Below are 21,633 nucleotides of genomic sequence, written 5' to 3'. Positions count from 1 at the left end.
TTCAGTCCACGGTAAAAACCACCAAGGGTAGACAATGCTAGTTCTCAACAACCAAAAGGCAGGGTGGACTGTAAGAGACTCCAAAGGTGAACTGAGAGAGCTGCCAACGTAGGAGCTGTGGAGATAAAGGTTCCGAAAGACTCCCAGGCAACTCGGATCTCGAGCGGGGGTTCCTCACAGAATGGGGAGGTCACGACACCACGGTGAGTAGAAATGGTTTTGGAATGACGAGGAGTTTGAGCTGAGGGAGACAGCAGGATATCTGAGTGATTTCATCTCTTTGCAATATCCAAAGTAATAAGCAGCACCATGTCTTTTCCGACCAGAAAATTTAACTTTGAATCGACTACGCTTCAGTTTTTATCAAAAGCCTGGCTGAAACAAAGCGTCGGGCAGTATAAGAGGGATGGACTCGGAGGCAGATACCATGTGTTTCTTCAGTGTTTGTTGCTTTGCCTGTTTTTTGGGCTTAACTTCTTTGGGAGGGTTATAAATTCTGTGCCTGTTTGGGAAAGCTATGGACCTAATTTTCAGGAAAAAAAAAAAATACCATTAGAGAAATACATATGAAGTTTACACGGAGCCCAAGTTAAAAACCTTTTTTAGACAGGGACTAAAGGGCTCACCAAGCCTGAGTTTTTCTTGTTGTTACTACTATGGTTGTTACTTTAAGATGAAGAACTATAGACAGATAAGAAATATGAGTAGAGACGAAGAGATAATAAGGAAAGAGATGTGTTTAGACAGATTTTTTTTTCCCCCTAAAATTGAAGTCACAGTCAAGTGTCAATAGAAAGCATTATTTTTCCTAAATGCTTTGGAGCATTTCATGTCTTGTCTGTTCTTTTTTCAGTGATTAAAATGCTGGTGTATTATGCGCACCTGTCCTTAGATTTGTCATTAAAATATCCTGGCAACCACAAGAAAATATGCCAGCTTGTGATAACTATCTGCATTTTTAATAATGCCGAGCATTTCTGACAAATAGGATTTCAGCATCTAGGACTTTGGATTTGGAAAATGAAACAGCTTTTGTTAGTTCTAATAGAAAAAGGCAGCTTGATTTCCAATGCTCTGTTTTAATTTGGGTTTTACCAGCCAGTGATTTTATTGAAAGTGAAATCCATATTTGTGTTTAGCTTTAGCATCTCAACTCTAAAATGGAAAAATCACAGCTTCCATAACCGAACAGAGAATGAGGTCCTGGCATCTTTCTTAAAAAGAATTTGGATAAGACGTCTCAGTAAATGCTCACAAATTACTTACACCGTATGTCTAAACACACACAAACGAGGTTTAGAAAGCCTGACGGAATTCAATGAAATAATTAGGTATGACAAAAGTAACCTGGGCTTCTTTGCCAGATTCTTATCAACATGGGCCGTATTTGCTCGAAGGCAATAAAGGGGGTGGGGGTGGGGGTGGGGTCAAGGTCAAGACCTGTAAAGAATTCCAGAGCCCAAGCTCTCTTCACCTGCATGCAAAAGCTTTGCTTTCCCAGGCTACCTAGAGAGGGTTTCTGGGTTCCCCTCATAACTTAAAGGGAAACATTCACAATGTCAGGAGCCCCTGATGTCCTGCAAGCAGAGGAGAGGGAGTCCTCAAATTCCTTGCAGCGGGAACCCACAGAGGTGGCACCAACCTTGACTACCAAAGGGAACAGTCCATCTGTGAAAGGAACAGAGATGGCGTTACCTCACTCGCCCAGAGGGAAGCTGGGAGAAGCCTCTGCTGGCAGCTCGTGCCATTGTTGTCACCGAAAACCGGGCTGATGCCAGGGTCCTATCTTCCAGGAACACGGGCCAGCGAGCTTTGAAGTTCGCTGCTGCCCCTGGAGCCACTCATGTGGCCTGTGCTTCTCTCCTTCCAGTCACGACTGACCCAGGGCTGATTTCGGAGGCGTCTTATGTTCACCCACCTGCCATCCCTGTGTCACACAGACGCTCCTCTGCGCTGTGTGGACACCGCCGGCCCCAAGAACCGAGAGGGAGCCCGGCGGTGCGGCGGCTGTGGCGGCGGCCCCTTGGAAAGCTCTGCGCATGCGCAGCCCTTGCTCCCAGGCACACCTGGGGGAGGTCAGCCTCCTCTGCCGAGAAGCAGAAGGCATGGGAAAGCTCGAGCAGGCTGCTGTTGCAAAGGGCGTGACCCAGGAGGCAGCTGTGACTTTAGCAGTGAAAAAGGAATTACTTTCCAAAGGTTCCCCTCTCCTGGATGCCCAGAATTACATGGTTCTCAACAAAGACTCCCATAAATCTACTTCCTTTGAACGAGGGTGGAAGTATTAGCCTCCTGCTAATATTGTGCACATAGTAACGGATCATCTGGGGTTTAGGTTTGGTCTGTACTGCTGGTGGCCCCTCCGAACCCCATCCTTGTCAAATCCTTCTGAGGAAGGCCATGTGGAAAGGAGACCAAAGCAGGGGTCTTGACATCAAATAGGGGTGGATTTAAACCCCAGGAACACCAATGACTGGCTTGAAAAGTCACTTAATTTCCTAAATTCTTTTCTTTGATTGTAAAATGGAGGTAATAATATTCAGCTGAAGGATTAAATGCAATTAAAATACAAGGCCTAGCTCAGGTCTTCACTCTGCTTTAGTTCCCCTTTTTTTGTGCTCCCTCCCTTCTTCCTTTATTTCTTCCTGAGCCATAGCCAAGAACTGCCATGCCTTTTTCCTGGTTAAGGAGTGAGAATTCTGTTTGTCTTGTACAAATTCAATGTAAAGACCACCCTTACTTCAAAGAAGGCTGGAAATTTAGTCACCGGAAGATTAAGTTTTTCTGTTTTACTTTTTCCTCCCTTTTACAACATGGGCACTGTTCCCTTGGCATTTGCAAATTTACTCTTTTATTTCTACAGGTGTAGGTGGACTGACTGAAGAAGAGAAATGGTGGGATAGAAGAGAAGATTTTTTTTCCTTATTCGGGATTCATTTCAGAAAGGGGGGGGGGTGTTTTTCGTGATTAGCTAACATTTGAGTGCCCGCTCAGTGCCAGGCACTACTCTTTAGGTCAATCCACGTAATCCTCACAATACCAGGAAGTGAGTACTTGGTTTAGTAGACAAGGAAACTGAGGCACAGAGAGGTTAGGTACACTATGCAAGGTCACACAGCTAATAAGCGGCAAGACTGAGATGTGAACCTGGTCAACCCACTTTTGAGTACATGTCTCCACCACTTCTGCAGCTTATGCATCTCCTTTCCCTGTAGCTCAATATACAGAACACCGAGAGAAGAGGGATGTGGAGAACACAGACTAGAAGAGAAGGAATCATGAAGGACATTTAAAATAGGGATGAAGTGTATGTAATTGAAATGTGATGCTGTTTTCCACTATCTGTAACAGAAACCCTAATGTTTTAGAAAAGGGCAGGTAACTCAGCCTGATCAGCTTTGGTGTTCTAAGTAATGAGGTCTGGAAGCCAGCAGAAACGCCTGAGAAAGTCTTGGTGTTTGCTTCATTTCCCTGTGCTACGATTCCTTGACCGAAAACAGTGTCAAGGTTTCCAAGGGCAGGCTGCTTTCTTTGAAGGGAGAAATATTTCCATTTTGAGAAGCTGAAGCGTACATTTTCTGGCTAGGTATCTGATGGTGTTTCTTTACTGGAAATACCTACCTTTCTTCTTCCTGCATCAGACGTCTAGAATTTTTTTTTTCTTGCACCTAGAAGAGACCGCGGATACCATTCACTCCCTCTCCGTCCTGTGGCCATGAAGAAGGGAAGGTCAAATAATTTCAGTTCTCTCAGTGATCTAGAAGCCCATCTAGGATCTGAATCCAGTTCTGACTCCTGATCTAGTTCTGCCACTCAACCACATGTGTTTCTTTCTCTCACACACAGGCTCTTTTTGGCCACCAGTAAACACACTGACCTTTGAAATATGGAAAGAAAAGCGCTTTGAAATAAAACTGGCACAAACAGCGGTTAGACAGCCGTCATCTGGAGGCCGAAACAAAGAGGGGCATAGTTTTCAAGCTGTCTTCGTAATTACGCGAAGCAGTTCTCACTCATGCCCTGGTCTGAGCATTACCCCCCAAACAAACAGCTGAGGGTTGAGAAAGCACATAGGCCACTTTGTTGCTCTAGCATCCTGGGGGGTGGGAAGCCCCTCAGCTAAAAACCACATGTGGCTGGGACTGTTTTCCAGAGCTCCAGGCTCTTTCCTTTTTTTCTTCCCCATTAAAACCCTCTGCTCCTCTTGGCAAAAGCCTTCAGGTGAGGTAAGTGCCAATTAACAACAAAGAGCCTGACGTATTTCAAGTTTATGACTTAGACCCGGGTTCTCATGAAATACATTCTTCTTCTCTGGTCCAGAAGCCTCAACGTGCAGAGAGCAAAGATTCTATGTGTGGTTGAAATTTGTCTCATTTTTGCTACGGCCCTAAAAGTGATTTCTCTTTGGAGTGGTGTGCTCAACTAGGAAGTCATGAAAACAAACCCCAGAAAAGGGCAAAACTTCTGAAAACTTCAGCTGCTAAGATAAGTGCAGCAGAAGGCTCAGCAAATTGGGGTTTGGGAAAAGTGATCTTAGGAGTTCCCTGGTGGCTCAGTGGGTTAAGGATCCAGTGCCAACACTGCTGTGGCTCAGGTCACTGCTCTGGCATGATCCTTGGTTTATGTGCCTCAGACATGTCAAAAAAAGAAGTGATCTTAAATTTCTCATGGATTCTTTGAAATACATATGACCAGATTTCAGAATGAGTAGGAGAGAAGGGAATATCTAATCCAGAGGCTCTCTAAAGCCTTTTCCAGCTTTCAAATTTGGATTTGAAAATTTTCTATCCTAGGAATAATTTTTAGATGTTCCGATCATTTGAGTGTTATCACATCATTTATGAAAAATACTTTGGTGAGTTTTTCTTAGTCCACAGAGACCTGAGATCTAACCAATAACAATGATCTGATTTGACCTCTCAGAGCTCTCAAAGACCAAGAGGTTTGGCAACAGGAACACAAAAGGGTTAAAATATATTTCAAAATACTTCTAATTATTACGTGTACTCAATTGCTTAATATTTTCAGTGCCTAGTGAATTTAGCAAAGGGAATGACAGATGCATATTAAAATGCATGCAAATACTACACACAAACCACATTTTGGTATATTGTTTTGCATCCATAATTTAAGTCTTGTGATTTGTATTTTCATTTGCTTGGGAACAAAGACTTTCTTCTTTCCCCACTTGGGAAACAAGGCAAGACTTGTTTCTGCCAGCATCCTAATAGTATTCCTGAAAAAGCAGCAAACTTAATGGTTCAGGAACTGCTCTCCACCACCTGCTTTCAGGCTCCTTAAATAGGGGCTGCATTTACAATGCATTGAAAAGGTGAAAATATGCAATCAATCAGCAGCTTTGTCACAGAGAGGCAGGCAATCATATTTTTGTTGTTGTGTTAAAACTGAACAGACTGGTGTTTTTTTTTTTTTTTAAATTAAGCTGATTAAATGAACAACCTCTTTTCAAATAGAAGGTGTGGCAGAGTGCCTGCTATATAGTCACTGAATCCCCTTCCCTTTTTAATCCAGAGTCACAGACAGAACATATATCCCAACCTTCTCTGCAATTAGGTGCTTTCTGGCTGAAGGAATGTGGGCCAAAGTCATGTACACAATGTCCAAGTCTGGCCGCTAGGATCTACTCGGCAGCCCTTGCACTAGTGTTTCTTCCTGGCTCCCCATCCCCTGGCAAGATGCGGAGGAACTGGGTGGAGAATAACAAGGGCAGAATTGAAGGAAGTGGGGTCCTGGAATCAAAGTGCGTGGAGCAGACACTCCACTATCTCACCTGACCAATGACTCACAACAGACCAGGACACATGCTCACTGTGGGGCAGCCAGCCTCCCAGGGTCACAGCTCCCGATATTCACACCTTTGTGTATTCATCTCCAATAGCGTGTGGTAGAAGGGATGGCACGTCCCACTAAGATTAGGTCATAAAAGACGGTGACCTCTGTCTAGTGTGGTCTCTCACTCAAGTTTATGCTCTCCCTCTCATCACTCTCTCTGGGGGATGCCAGCTGCCATGCTTGTGGAGATGCCACATGGGAAGGAAGGGAGACTTCTCTCCAACAGCCAGCAAGGAGTTGAGGCCTGCCGCCAACAGTCAGGTGAGTGAGCTGGGAAAAGAATTCTAACCCCAGTCCATCCTTGAAGTGACGGCAGCTCTAGCAGACAGTTTGAATCAATGTTGTGAGAGACCCTGAGCTAGAATCACCCGGCTAAGCTGCTCCTAGATGCTCAAATCTCAGGCCCTGTATGAGATAACACGTTTGTTGTGTTAAACTGCTAAGTTTTGGGATCATTCACTGTCAAGCAATAGATAACTAAAATAGTGTGAATAAAAAATAAACTTTTAGGAGTTCCCCCGGTGGCACAATGGGTTAAGAATCCAGCTGTAGCAGCTCAGGTCGCTGTGGAGGCGAGAGTTCAATCCCCAGCCTGATGCAGTGGGTTAAAGGATCCGGCATAAAATCTTATTCAAAAAAAAAAAAAAAAAAAGATACTTCAAGGTTCACTGCCAGACCACCAGACTGTGAAATACAGGTTTCAGGCACCCCTATTAGGTGGCTTTTGAACAACTATAAGAAAAAGTATTTATCCTAGTTCAAAAAAAAAAAGCATCGGGCATTGCCACAGCTGCGGTGTAGGTCACAACTTCAGTTTGGATTGGATCCCTCACCCTGGCCCAGAAACTCCCATGTGCCACAAGTGTGGTCATTGAAAAAACACCAAAAAACTTTCATTGAGCTACTGAGACACTGGGACTGTTAGTTACGGTATGTAAACTGACTAATATAAATGGGTGAGACTTAAAACACTACGTACATATGACCAGCAGCAGTACTGTAAGATTTTCTAAGGGTAAAGGCTTTGTCTGTTCTTTGAGATTTCACTGCCTAACGCAGTGCCTAGACAAGAGCAGGCACTGAACAAATGATACATAATGAAGGTGGCTTTCAGTAAGACGTACAGGGTGGTCCCGTATAGGGGGCAGAGTCAACCCTTTAAAGAAGCTGTCCCTTTAAGGCTAGATGGGATCGGCTGCATTTTATTGAGGGTCAAAAAAATTCTGGGATTGTATTCCTACCAAATATGTAGATTGTAGATGGCCAAACATTCATGTAAAGAAGAGAACTCAGGAGTTCCTGTCGTGGCTCAGTGGTTAATGAACCCGACTAGTATCCATGAAGGCTCAGGTTCGATCCCTGGCCTCACTCAGTGGGTTAAGGATCCGGCGTTGCTGTGAGCTGTGGTGTAGGTCGCAGATGCAGCTTGGATCCCGAGTGGCTGTGGCTGTGGCTGTGGCTGTGTCATAGGCTGGCAGCTACAGCTCCGATTCGATCCCTAGCCTGGGAACCTCCATATGCCACAGGTGGGGCCCTAAAACGACAAAAAGACAAAAAAAAATTAAAAAATAAATAAAAAAGAAGGGAAGTCAGTCATCTAGTTATATATATGTTTTCAGATTATCACTCTTGTGTTTGTAGGAACCAGGTACTGTTCTAATAGGTAACGTGTTAATTTAATCCTTATCACAGCTTGATAAAGAGTATGCTGTTGCTCTTCTGAGTTTACTGACGACAAGTGGACTTCGGAAGGAAAGCTAAGCACTTCGTCCCAGGTCTCAGAGCAATTGTGTGGCAGAGCCGGTGCCTGCTCTCCGGACTTGCAAATGCCAAGGATCACAAGGTTACCCATTACACTCGGTTGCTCCTTGAATTGAATTCTCAAAAGAGAGAAGACAGAGCTTCAAAGTCTAAGAAAGGGCCACAAAATCGATGGAGAAGATTAAGAAATATCCCTGTGAGGACCGAAGAGAAGAGCCAAGACTTAGGCCTTGAGAGCGTCTCATTAAGAGAGGCCGACATTAAAGTTTATAAAATCCTGAAGGACATGAATTGATTTCCCCAAACTGATCCAGCCCCAGGGATGGGGCCTCACTTGCAGCTCGTCAGAGGGTTTAAGAGAACTTAACTGCGTGCTGCCTGCTGAAAATTAGACACCTCCCCTCTGGCTGCAGGTCAACTGCACAGACTTGGCTCAGCACCCCAGAAACCACAGTGGAGAGGGAGGGAAAGGGTATCCAGAACCACAAGGACAACCAGCTCCCCTGGAACAGCCAAGAAGGGGAGGCCTGGCCTCCCTCTAATTGACAAAAACCTTCCTGACAAATTCCTTCCAAGGCTTACAAATCAGCACTAGCCTCAGAGAAATCAGGTGTGGGTCCAAGAAGCACAGGGAATGGATAGACATTTCTGTGTCTGCCTCTCCTGCTCTGGCCCCATTTTTGCTTGTTTTTCATGGGAACGTGTGTGTGGTGAGGACACGGGGCATGTATTTGCTGCAGGCAGTGAGTTCTCTTAGTCCGGCCTTGTGGGAAGAGGTGGAAGTCATTGTTTACCAGGAACACTGCCAATTGGCTCCCGAGAATTGTTCCTGATTTTTGGATGTCTGTAAAACTAAAGGCTTTTGAAACCTGAATCCAAGGCTGACCTGGCGTCTTGGAGACCAGGATGACGACCTGTGGAAAGAAGTTGGGGCTTACACAGAAAAACCTTACTTTTTTATGAATCTTGGTTGCCAAAATATACTGCTCTCTTAGATAGTGAGACAGTGGTTTGTTTGTTTGTTTGTTTGTTTGTTTTTATCTTTGTGTCATATTGGGGCTGCACCAGCGGCATATGGAGGTTCCCAGGCTAGGGGTCCAATTGGAGTTACAGCCACCGGCCTACACCACAGCCACAGCAACGCCATGTGTTCCCACCGTGGCTCAGCGGAAATGAATCTGACTAGTATCCGTGAGAACACAGGTTCCATCCCTGGCATTGCTCAGAGGGTTAAGGAGACGGTGTTGCCATGGGCTGTGGTACAGGTTGCAGATGAAGCTTGGATCCTGTGTGGCTGTGGCTGTGGTGTAGGCCAGCAGCTGTAGCTTGGATTTGACCCCTAGCCTGGGAACTTCCATATTCCGCAGGTGAGGCCCTAAAAAGACAAAAAAAAAACACAAAAAACAAAAAACAAAAAAACCTCACACTTGAAGATAAAGACTGAATGCTTTCTAGTGGTTCACAATTCAGAATATCCATATACTTATGCTAGTAATTGTTTTCTCCCCATCATTCTGCATTGACAAAGTCTTGCTAGGGAAATAAAACGACCCCTACATTTATGCATCTTCATGCTCCTTTCCAGCTGTGGATCACAAAATCAATTACTTGGCATTCACTCAACACTTGTAGGTTTTTCCATTAGGAAAAAAAGATAATTAAAAAAAAAAAAAAACCAGCCCATGACTGTCATTGTATAATGACATTCAGGGTCCACTAATACATGGATCACTAACGTGAAAGGCTTTGTTCAAGGTCACCCTCCAAGTGAAGGGGCCACCTTGATGAGATGCTGGGGTTCCTCCTAGACTCACCCCAACATGTCATATGTGTTCCTTCTGCATCTTTTTCCTTTATTGCTACGTGACTAGAAATATGGAGTTGGAAGAAGGTGTGAGGCAGACACAAGACCTAGAGGGAGCCAGTGAATGGAGAGAAAGGTAAAAGCCACGCACAGGAATAGCACCTGTTTGATGCTAATGGCGTGTCTCCCGAGGGAAGGCGCTGGCAGCCCCTGCTCTGCTTCCTGCTCTTCCTATGGCTGGTGGGTCAGCTTTGTTATATTTTACATTTATCTTTTTATTTTTATATCTATCTTTACAATCACAGAATACTTTGCCTGCCCATCCTGGCAACAAGCCTGATGTTTTTACACTTAAGGACCCCCAGAGAGGACCTCCTAACTGCCGCCTGTCTCCTCCACTGCCTCCTGCCCAACACCACGCTGCCACCCGACGCCTCTGCAAGAGATGCACGTGATGACGTGACTGCCCTGCTACAAAGTGGTTTCTCACTAATGATTTCTCAGTCCGACATTGTCTTTCAAGATCTTCCACGAGCTCCCTCCAGCCCGCTTTCTAGGACCAAATTCCCTCACTCTCCCTCCCAGCTCTACGCGCACAGGGCACCTAAACAGGTCTACTTGCTCCACGTTGGTGTCCTTCACCTGCTCTCCTCTCGGCCTGGCACGCTCTTCCCCTCCCAGCCGTTGCACCCGCGGCGGCACTGTCTGCCCCATGAAACCCTCCATCATCCTGTAAGATCGAGATCTTCGTCTCAGAAACCTTCTCTGGCCTCCGAATCAGGGCTGTGCCCTTCTACTGTTGAGCCTCCACTGTGACAGGTGTAGCACTTATTGTGCTATTTTCACAACGCTTTGTTCACATTACTTGTATTTTTATCAGTAGTTCTCAAAGTATGGTCCGAAGGACAAGTGCCTCAAAAATATCTGCCTATAAGAAGGGCAGAGACCTTGTTTCCCTTGGAAATCAGCATTCTTGGGACTTCCTGGGCGATTAGAGTCGAGAACCACTGGACTGGGCTGTAAACTCCTCCAGGGTGGGCATCGTCTACCAGGACGTGGCAGTAATGAGTGAATAAGAATATCTCATCGCTTTGCAGCCACAGGGGAGCTTCCGTCGCTCTTACTGTTTGTCACATTTTACGAACACAACTCAGGGTCCCGTTAGTCCCATTCCCCGCCGCATCTATCCCAGATCTTAGCCCGGGGCCCTGGAGCATGGCCGGCACTAAATAAATGCCTTCCCATGGATGGCAGGAAACTATGACCTGCAGAAGCTTTGAGCGCTGTGCAGCTGGGCAGAGATGCAGCCAAAGTATCAACAAGATGAGCACAAGGCCTGCTCAGTTACCCAGGAGGAGGCACTAAGTCAGACCAAAAGCAGAGCTGGCAATTCTCTGATGTTCCTTTGTAGAAATCCTTGATGTGGGCTGTGAAATGTCAAATCCAGATTTGATTAAGCCGAACTCCAAATCCCCAAGGCAAGTGTGTATCCACGATCTTAATGTAATTATTGGAGCCAACGCCGTCTGTTACTTTCAAAAGGGCTGAGCTAGCACCCCACCCATTGATACCGACTCCTACAAAATGAAGCCTGCAATTGATTCAGCACATCCCAGGCCGATAATGCCTAGAAAAGCTTGATCTGGTTCCTTCCTGAACGTTGAAGTATTAAATTAAACCAAAAAAGAAAAAAAAAAGTTCTGATCTACTGTAAAGCCAGAAGAAAGAGCGGGTCCCAAAGGCTACAGCAGAAATCAACGCTCTGTTTCTCTGGCTTAGTGCTAGACTGTTGTCTCTTTGGAAGTTTCCACTTCCTTCTTCAAATGATAACCTATCACTTTTCAGTTAACCCATACTCTGAGTTTTTAAAGGCCAGCCAATAAACGACATGAGCTGTTCTAAGGGCTGTGGGCTTCTGGCTGAAGGATTCAGTATATACAAGTGGAAACTTGGCTTCCTCTGCTTACACATACACTTTGAGCGATGGGCAAAAAAAAGTCAAGCCAGAACCGAGTCTCAAACCGAAGTAGGCACTTCGGGATCTATCAAATTAAACCCAAATGCCGCAGCTTCACTGAAGCAGACCTGATTTCACTACCATGTTCTCAGAGGGAAGAGGGGTGGGGGCAGCTACTCCCAAGCTCCACCCCAAGCCAGAGCTCCACTTTGTTCTGTGAAATTCAGAACACATTTGTTCCCTTTTTTTTCCCCTTCAAAATCTACTCCTGCCCTTACGTAGGGTCTGGCTGGAGCTAAAATCATAAGCACCAAAGACAGCAGCGGAAAGGCCGCTTTATTGTGAAATCCAGTCTGAGTAAAAGCAAAACGGATCAGCATCTTTTGACCTTAAGCCAGTGGCGAAGTCTGACGAATCATGGCTGAGGGAACTTGGAAAATGTCTGATGAGCTGTCAAGCCACGGACAATTTAGTGTTTTTCTTGTCACCCCCTATAGACGCGATTCTGAAGTTTCTCAAAATCCGGAAGCTTCCTAAAGCAGGACCGACAAATCTGAGAAGACACAAGTCTCCTGGTGACCCTGGAACCAACCTCATGTTTCTGAGAGTCTTGAGATCAGAGGAGACCAGTTACCTAGAGGCAAGAATGGATTCTGTTGGAGCCGCCTGTATCAGACTCGCCACAAAAGAAAGATAATTTCTAGGCCAACACAGAGTATGGGGGTGGGTCGAAGCAAAGGGATTTTTCACCTCCTTTTGGTTCTTATATCAAGAGCTAATCCCACACATGGCAGTGACATTAAGGCAGGAGTCTTGGCAGCAGCTGCCAGTGGGATACCTGGTTTAAACAGAAAGCACTCTTTTGGACGCAAGGTACATTACAGAGTTCCTGCCTTTTAGGGACTCCCTTGCCTAAAAGCACCCATTGTCTCACTCTCTCTTGACTTACATGTGACTTCCAAACTCACATAAACCCATTCCAGCTTGCCCTCACCAACTCTTCCCATCTTCCCAGCATGTCCGCCATGCATGCCACCCTTCAGACCAAGGGTTGGCAAACTTTTCCTGTAAAAAGCCACAGAGTAAATTGTTCAGGGTTGCAGGCCGTAAGGTCTTTTCATAACTACTCAACTCTGCTGTGGTAGAATGAAAGCATTCATAAACAGTAGTGTAAATGAATGAGCCAGGCTATATTTCAATAAAACTTTACTACAAAAAAACAAGTGGCAGCCTAGATTTAGTCGCTAGGCTATAAGTCTGCTCGCTCCTGTTTTCAACAGACCAAATTTATTCCTTTGTAGGTGCTGGTTTCTTCTGCCTGGGGTCTTTTGTCCTTTTCTCTCAGCTCAAATATATTAATTCATTAAAATTCATTATGTATTGGAAGGCTGTCAGATGCCAGATATTGTCCTAAGATCTAGAGATGAAACAGTGAAAAAAAGACTTTTTTTTTTTTTTTTAACCATGGTAGAATTTAGATCCTAGCGGAAGCAAATAAACAATCAATAAGTAGCAAATAATAGCATACATGCCAGGTGGAACTAGGTAAAGAAAAAAAAGGCAGGTAAGTGAGAATATTATTTTAAACAGTGGTTGAGGAAGGCCACTTGGATGAAGTAATAAGAGAGCAGAGATGAAAATAAAGCATGAATTCAGTCTATGTGGCGTGGTGGTGGCAGGAGAAGCATTTCAGGCAGAGGGAACTGCCTGTGCCAAGTGCCCAAAGCAGAGCTTCCTGGTATATTGTGAGAAGTGACAGGAGGCCACAGTGTGATTAAGGTGGGGGATGAGATCTGAGAGGTAGCTATGGGGCAAGATTTTTTAGAGCCTCATGGGCCATGGAAAGGACTTACATTTTTTTCAGAATAAGGTTGGAAATCATTGAAGGGTAGAGGATGGAAAAGTGAAGTAATCTACCTTGTGTTTTAATAAGATCACTCTGATAGCCATGTGTAGGATAGAGTTAGGGAGGAAGAATAAAAGCAGAAAGACCCGGTAAGAGGCTGTTGCAATTATCCAGTTGACAGATGTTGAAGAGCGTGACAAGAGGGGAAGTGTTAAGAGGTGTCAGATTCTGAATATATTTTGAAGGCAAAGCTTAAAGGTAGAATGTGAAGCAAACAGTCAAGGATAATGCCAAGAATTCTGACCTGAGCAACTGGTAGAATGAAGTTTCCATCCATGAAGATGGAAAAGACGGTGGTGGGGGGTGGGAATAACCAAAAAAAAGTTTCATCATCTTCTGTGTGAGATGCTTATTGGACCTGTCGAGTGGAAATGTTAGGTAGGCTGTTGGATAAAAGCTTTGGAGTTCAGTGGAAAAATCACAGGCAGAGATAGGTAGTGGGGGGTTATGGGCAATAGCTGATATGTACAGCCCTGCAATGCGGCAGGATTACTTCGGGAGAGAGGAGAGGAGCTCAGAGTTCAGGGACTGGGTCCTGATGTTCAGAACTTGGGAAGATAAAGAAGAGCCAACACAGAAGACTTAAAAGGAGTGACCATGAGACAGGAAGTGAAGCAAGAGTGGCCTCTTGGGAGTCAAGTGAAGAAAGTCTTTTGAGAAGGAGGAAATGAACCACTGTGTGAAATACTGCTGACATATTGAGCAAGATGGGGACTAAGACGTGACCCAGATTTAGCAACATGGGAGCCATTGCGGACCTGGATAAAAACAGTCTGAGGAGCGGTGAGGATGAAAGCCTGTAAGGTGTGTATATAACAGAGTGGGAGAGGCCCAAATAGTACCTTTCTTTCCCTGGAACCGCATAATACTTGGTACTGTGTTATAACACTTTTCACAATTTTTGGCTTATATTTCTGTGTGTGTGTGTGTGTGTGTGTGTGTATGCGCATATGCACATGTGTGTCTTTTTAGGGCCGCACCTGCGCTACATGGAAGTTCCCAGGCTAGGGGTTGAATCGGAACTACAGCTGCCAGCCTACCCCACAGCCACAGTAATGTGGGATCCAAGCTGCATCTGCAACCTACTCTGCAGCTTGCAGCAATGCCAGATCCTTAACCCACTAAGTGAGGCCAGGGATCGAACCCACATCTTCATGGATACTAGTCAGGTTCTTAACCTGTGGAGCCACAGTGGGAACCCTTGGCTTATATTTCTATTTTTTCAACTATTCCATGAGCAATTTGAATGCTGAGCCATATCCATCACCCTCTATACAGCACAAATAAGAACTCATTACATGCTTGACAAATGAACGTGAAATTATAATCTAAGAAAGAAATCTTTCATGTAAATGAATATAATATTTAGACTAGAAAAAGCAACACTAATAAGCAGTATTTAAAAAGGGATGGTGATAGGCACTAGATATTATTGTATAGTATTTGTAGATATTTGAGTTTATTCTCTGAACACTATATTACTTTTGTTTTTAAATTATACATAAATTATTCTCCATAGCATGAGATGAGATCCCTTGGTACAACGAATTCAATTTCACTAAAGGGGAGAATGAAGCTCTATCAAAATAAGGAAATGTACTTTCATCCTGTAGATGGTGTGTACTTAGTATAAGATTCAATTAAAGGTGTCTCTCTACCTCCTTTCAAGTGTCCAAAGTTACCAACTCACCCTTTTCGTAGGAAGCCCCCCAATTCCTAGTTCCCTATTCCTTTATTATTTTTTTTGGAAGATTACATTTTTAAAAATGAGAATCATTATAGTGAGTTACTTTAGGGTCTGGATGACATTGGGTTGATTAATTCTCTATTTGTTGGGATAATTATTTGAGCACTGAGTTCTTATCGCCATGACCATTAAGGTCCAAAAGCACAAATTATTATGTGATGATTCCAGTGACTTTCCGACTGCACTGCTTAATAAAATTAACACTAAAGTCTGAAACACCGTGTCCAGAAATCAAATGGTGATTTTTTTTCCAAGGCTCCATTAAAAATAAAAAAGTAGCTTCATTTCAGAGCATAACATTTTGCAATCCTTCTACCTCCAAGTGGGAGTCAGTGCAGTTGGTTACTTCGAATTCGTAATTCAGTTACATTTTATTTATTCAATATGTGAAAAAGTTTTTAAAAGTGTTAGGTGAGTCATTTCATAAGACCAAAGCCAAGCAAAACTAGAGCAGCCCCTGGTTGAAGCTATTTTTATTGCAATGAGAAGGGTTCTCTCTGGGTATTGGATACACAGGTGTGGTCAAACTTCAGCATGGAAAATAAGAAACCATGAATTCTAAGGCAAGGACTTCTCATGCCTCGCCTATGTAATGCCACAGACACATCTGCTCTAAGAAGCCAAAAATATGTGACAGAGGAAATTAGGTAGAAGTAGTTGAAATTTTTTCCCCTTTCTATTCCACTTATCAATGGCCCAAGGCCTCAAATTCCTTCTCTTTTTTTATAAAAACCGAAAAACAAAAACTTTTTTCTTCTATCTTAGAGAAATAACCTTATAGAAAACTGTTCTTGTGAATTACTCTTTTGTGTTCGGCGAGCTTCCTATTTAGTGGGTCGTGGATTTAATAGGCTGTAATGCTATTTAAACACCGTAGATACTTAATGCAGCATGAAAAGCCCTTAAGCTATGGGAAATTACAAAATGTCTCAGTGCCATGGTCACAAAAGCGAATGATCTTCCTGACACAAACTTCAAAGGTAAAATGAAATTACATTCCCCATAGGTTGCTGAGTATCTGTTGACCAGGGACCACGGTCTCCTGTGATTTCATGCGCGGACCGCTTAGGGATTCTGTTCCAGCCGGCCAGCCAACTCTCAGCTGTGGCTGCTCTGGAAACTCAGCTCTGGAAAATATCCGGAGCTTCGTCAATGGTAAAGCCAAGAGGTTGCAACTGTGAACATCTTTCAGGCGCGCAAAATAATTACCTTATGCAGGTCAGGGAGCAGGTTCCCGGGACTCTTGGTGTCAGCTGAACAGGCTATGCAATCAGGAGTCTTCGATCTAATGAGAGTGTCTATCGATAAAGCAATCGTAGCACAAATGCCCGTTATCATCATTGATTTTGATAAACTAATACAAACCAACAGAGATTTTAACATCAGTATCTAATGATTATACTTACATGGATATTCATTTTTGAATTTGAAAAATACATAAAAAGGAATGAAATAATATGGTCTGAGCATGCAGTGGGGAATGTGCAAACATGACGAAGTAGGCTTGTCTTTATATTTCTTCTCGTTTTTCTACTTATTAGAGAGTCAAGAGAAAGTTTATGAAATTTCATGTTAAGTATATTAAAATTTTATGCTTTTTTATTAAAAAGAAGTCAATGTCTTTTCCCAATCAAAAATGACCACCAATTTTTGTTTTTTTTTTTTTGGCCATGCCTGTGACGTGCAGAAGTTCCCCAGATCAGGAATCTGTGGATGGAACCCACACCACCGCCGTGACCCACAGCAATGACAATGCCAAATCCTTAATTGCTAGGCCACCAGGGAACTCTAATAATGCCCACCAACTGATAAAGAGGGCTGCATGTCTGCTCAGGGACTTCTTGTTTATTAGAGCTAGGTAGAGTTTGCATCAAATTCGACAACTTTATTTTTTTACTTATTTACTTATTTATATTTTCATTTTTTGCTTTGTCGAGCCACACCTGCAGCATATGAAAGTTCCCAGGAAGTTGAATCCACTGCAGCTGCTGGCCTGCACCACAGCCATAGCAATGCAGGATCCGAGCCAAGTCTGTAACCTACACCATAGCTCATTGGCAATGCCGGATCCCTAACCCACTGAGTGAGGCCAGGGATCGAACCCAGATCCTCATGGATATTAGTCAGGCTTATAACCCACTGAGCCACAATGGGAACTCCAACAAGTGGTTTTTAAACATGCCATTGACTGTATCCACTCTTGGAAACTGGGCACCTAGATAACATGCTTTCTCATATTCAATTAGCTTTCTGTAAACCAGGATGCTATGCCCTGCCCTCCTCTAGGTTTAAAGGGCTCTGAATAGCCGTCCTTTCATTCTCTCTCTCTCTCACCCCCATGCTCTGCTCAAATAGAGAACTTCTCCATTTCTTTTCCTTTCTTTACTTTTTTTTTTTTTTAATTCCTCTTCCTCTCTCTCTCGAGCAGTTTTCAATCTGGCCCTGCACGTTTGTGAAAAGCAGTTGAACATTGTAATTAATATAAAGGCTTGGAGCTAAAGTCCTGGGTTTTAATGTCAGGCCTGACACTAACTAACTGTGCCCCCTTGGGAAAATTATTGTATACTTACTTAACTCTACGCTTAAGACTCTTCATCTATAAAATGGAGGTATTGGTAACTACTTTCAGGGTTACTGTAGTATCTCTTCAAGAGAATATAATTAAAAAGTGGAACAGAGCACAACATGCATGAATCCTAGCTATTATGATTTAAAAAATGACAAATTGACTTGTGAAAAAAAGACCTTTTTTTTTCCCCACAGAAATACTATTTATATGGCTCTAATGGATCCACTAACACGCTGCAGAATGAGCTCCAGACGACATTATAATGGGAATGAAATGCAGACCTCTGTCACCCAACTCCAGGCAAGCTTCACATGGAACAGACACACACAAGAGACTGAGATAGAAACAACTAGAAAGCTGCTAATTTGCACTTAACACTTGTATATTTCTGCTCTTTCCTTGGTCAGGGAAAGTATCCTGGCAAGTCTATCTAGCCCAACAAGCTGAGAGTGGGTGGTATGGATCAATTAAGGTTATAAAACCACAGAAAGAAGAGTCCCTCATCAGAGAGTGGTGCTTCACAATAGATGAAAAAGCAAAGAAAGATGTAATCAGCTTACAGGGGCCTGGGTTTCTCTTCCTGGCTCTTAGAAGAAGGAATCCAGCTTTCTTCTGGCTATTTCCTGAGGAGAGCGCGCCTCCCTCCCTCAAGTATTCAGGCTAATTACCACTGGTGAGGTAGTTTCCAGGCTGAATGAGAAATCAAAAGGGAAGGGGAGGGGAAGTGGTGTGGATTTCAGAGAAAAAATAACTTAAGAAAAAGTATGTTCTCAGAGGGGGGAAAATGAGAGAATCAGGTCACTGAGCTGGAGCCAGGAAAAATCCACATGAGTGGAAATTGGAGCGATGAAAGCATTTCATATTAACACATCCAAAGACTGAATGGGCCCGGCCCAGAGGATGTCTTCCCCCTCCTGGAAAGTGGCTGGGGGGCTGAAAGACCTCTAGGCTTTTCTCTGTCAAATTCATTCACTAATCAGCGCTATTCAGCCAATCGCCCATGTGGTCTTCTGCGCGGTGCCCTGCAAAGCGCCAGGACCACATAGCAACGATTATAATCAAAACCACTGGAGACTCTTATGTCAGCTTCTGAAATACGACGCTTCAAAGGCAGACATGCCTCCAATGAAAACCAGCACTTTCTTTCTCTTGCTTTCTTTCTGCCAAGTCTACAGTTTTAGATTCAAGCACTTGATAATTATATATCAATAGAGACAGAATGCATTTTGCCTAAAGCAAAGACATAAATGGTTTTAAGGGCAGGCACAGTGTCACATGTCAGTAGACATTAGCTGAGGTTAAACTCTGCTGATGTGACTAGAATATTGACATCTCTGTTAGAGTCAATATCTCGAAATTGATGGTGTGGCTTGGCATACCTATTTCCTTAATGATTTTCCAGTGTAATACAAACATATCTAACAGCACTCCACACATCTCAGGGGCTTACACTCCTGCCTCTCCTGTTTTCATCAGACTGCCAAAGCTTTTTGTTATCCAAACTCCAGCTGAAAGTGGGATGTGAGGCACAATCCTGAAAATATTGGCCAAAAAAATATGTTTCCCTCTCTCTCTCTCTCTCCCTACCTACGTATGTACCTACCTATCTTCTATCTTGTTTGTATGGCTAATTATGCTGCGCCTCAGGTAATACTGGGCCTGAATTTGGGGATAAGGCTCTAATGATCCACGAACACACCGTCAACGTAGCCTGGGATATTAACAGGCATGAACTGCAGACCTTCGTCACCCAACTCCAGGCCAGTGTCCTTGAGTACAGACACCCAGAAAAGACTGAGACGAAAACACAGAAAAAACATGACTTTGCTCAGCAAGAAAGCCCAAGAGAGATGTCCTTTTGTCCTCTGGTTTACGCATTGATCTCTGATTTCCAGGTTCTCTACCTGCCCCGCTGCAGCTAGCCTCACCTCACGTGGCAAGTTGTTGATGACTAAGACGGAGGTTTTGTTTTATTTTGTTTATCTGGATAATTCCAGGTGTTAATGACTTCCAAAACACTTATCCCTCTGTTTCTGCTCCGTTTGACTTTCTAACTCCATGCATCCACTTATGATGCTACCTAGACCATGATTCTGAACCCTAGTTCTATAGGAGAGTCTGACAGAGAGTTTTAAAAATATACTCATCCCCAAGCAGTTGAAATAGATTTACCTGGAATAGGCTAACCAGTATCCTTTAATTAAAAAAAAATGGCAAGACTCTTGTCTAAACTACGTTCGGTTATCTATTGCTGTATAATAAACAACATCCCTAAGGGCTTAAAACGAGTTGCTCTTTTTGATGGTTCCGTGGGCCAGAAGTTTTGGCAGGGAGCAGCTGGCTGGCCTTTCAGCTCCACATAATGTCACCTAGAGTCATTCACTTGCCTTCAGGGGGCCTGAAGGTTCAATAAGACGTCACTCACATGCTAGGCACCTCTGTGAACTTCCACACAGCCCCTCTCTCGCCACAGGAAGCCCGGCTCTCTTGGGCTTCCTTACAGCATGGTGGCCTCAGCGTGGTCAGACTTCTTAGACGGCGTCTGGTCTCTAAAAGAGAGGAAGCAGAAACGGCGCGTCCCTTTCAAGGCGTAGCTGCAGAAGTCCCGCCTCACGCCTCCCGAATTTTATTTGCCAAAACACGTTGCAAGGCGAGCCCCGGTTCAAGGGGAGGGGCCGTCGGTTCCAGTTCTGGATGTGAGACGCAGCGTGCGCAGACTGGAGCTGCGTAACTGCTGGTGGCCGGATTTTGAGATGGGAGATCGCACATTACCAGTTCCCACTTCTGGTCCTGGTAGACATTTCTAGCCCCTCACCGCAGTCTCCTCCGCGGGTCCGGGACATGGTCTCAGAACTGTTGTTGACACTGCACCTCAGAGGTAGGAGGTCAATGGATTGGAGTTACCATGCGGGTTGAAATGTACTGACAAACCCGCTCTATTGCAAAGCGATCAAGCTCTAAACTCCCTCTCCCTGCTGTGGTTTAGGAAGCAGAGGGATTGGCATCCCCAGAGAAGATTAGGAAGATGCCAATGGCCTGGGGAGAAGGTCAGTCTCGTGAGTTCTCATAATAATCCTGTGAAGTAGGAATTTCAAGCTTTGTTATGCTCCTCCAGCTTATAAATGGGGAAACGGAGTTGACTGAATATAAGGCCCCATTTTAGGGGCTGCAGAGGACAAAAAGCTCACTCAGACGCTCCTGCAGACCTTAGTATCACTTTCTGGAAAGGAAAGGCATTTAGACAACTCATCCTAATACCCAAAAGATCCTGGAAGTCAAAGGCAGGGAAGAATAATTCTTAAGTTGGGCGGGGGGGGGGGGGGTCTGGCTGGACTTCATGGGGAACAAGGATGGTAACAGGATAGGTTTTTAGAGAATGACTTGAACATCAGAGAATTAAGAGAGATATTGGGAAAATTAAGCAAGTCATAACATATTTTTTATAAAAATGTCCTTTTTAAGATCATACTTCAACGAAAAAGATGCCGTTTCATGACATCATATATTTTGGTTGCAAAAATTACACCAAAACAAACCCAAGTTGATTTGTTCCTTGTTAAGTCTAAGAATTACCATATAAACATGCATAATTTTTAAATGTATATTTTAATAAAATTAGTTTCATAATTCTATGTTCTTTTTCGAAATAGACATCCCAATCGAACCTATTTTTTTTCAGTACTCACTATGAAATTTAAGATCCTACTTTTGGTGGAGTCATGCTAAGTGGCAGTTTTTCTGATACCAGTTATTTAGGCATTATTAAAGTAATGCATTAAAAAGTGTCTACCACATCACAAGTGCTTCATAAATTTTAACCATTTATTATGTTTTTCCGTAAGCTTTTTCTTTTTTTAATTTAATTTTATTGGAGTACAGTTGATTCACAATGTTGTATTAGTTTCAGGTGTACGGCCAAGTAAACCTTTTCTCACAGGTTTAGATTTCTAGAAAAATTGTGAAGATAACACCGAGTTTGTATACACCCCAGCTCAGTTTCTCCTATTAGCATCTTACATTTGTACGGTATATTTTATGG

Source organism: Phacochoerus africanus, chromosome 7, assembly GCF_016906955.1.
Source record: "Phacochoerus africanus isolate WHEZ1 chromosome 7, ROS_Pafr_v1, whole genome shotgun sequence".
In the NCBI taxonomy this organism is placed as follows: Eukaryota; Metazoa; Chordata; class Mammalia; order Artiodactyla; family Suidae; genus Phacochoerus; species Phacochoerus africanus.
Note: the sequence above shows the minus strand (reverse complement) of the source record.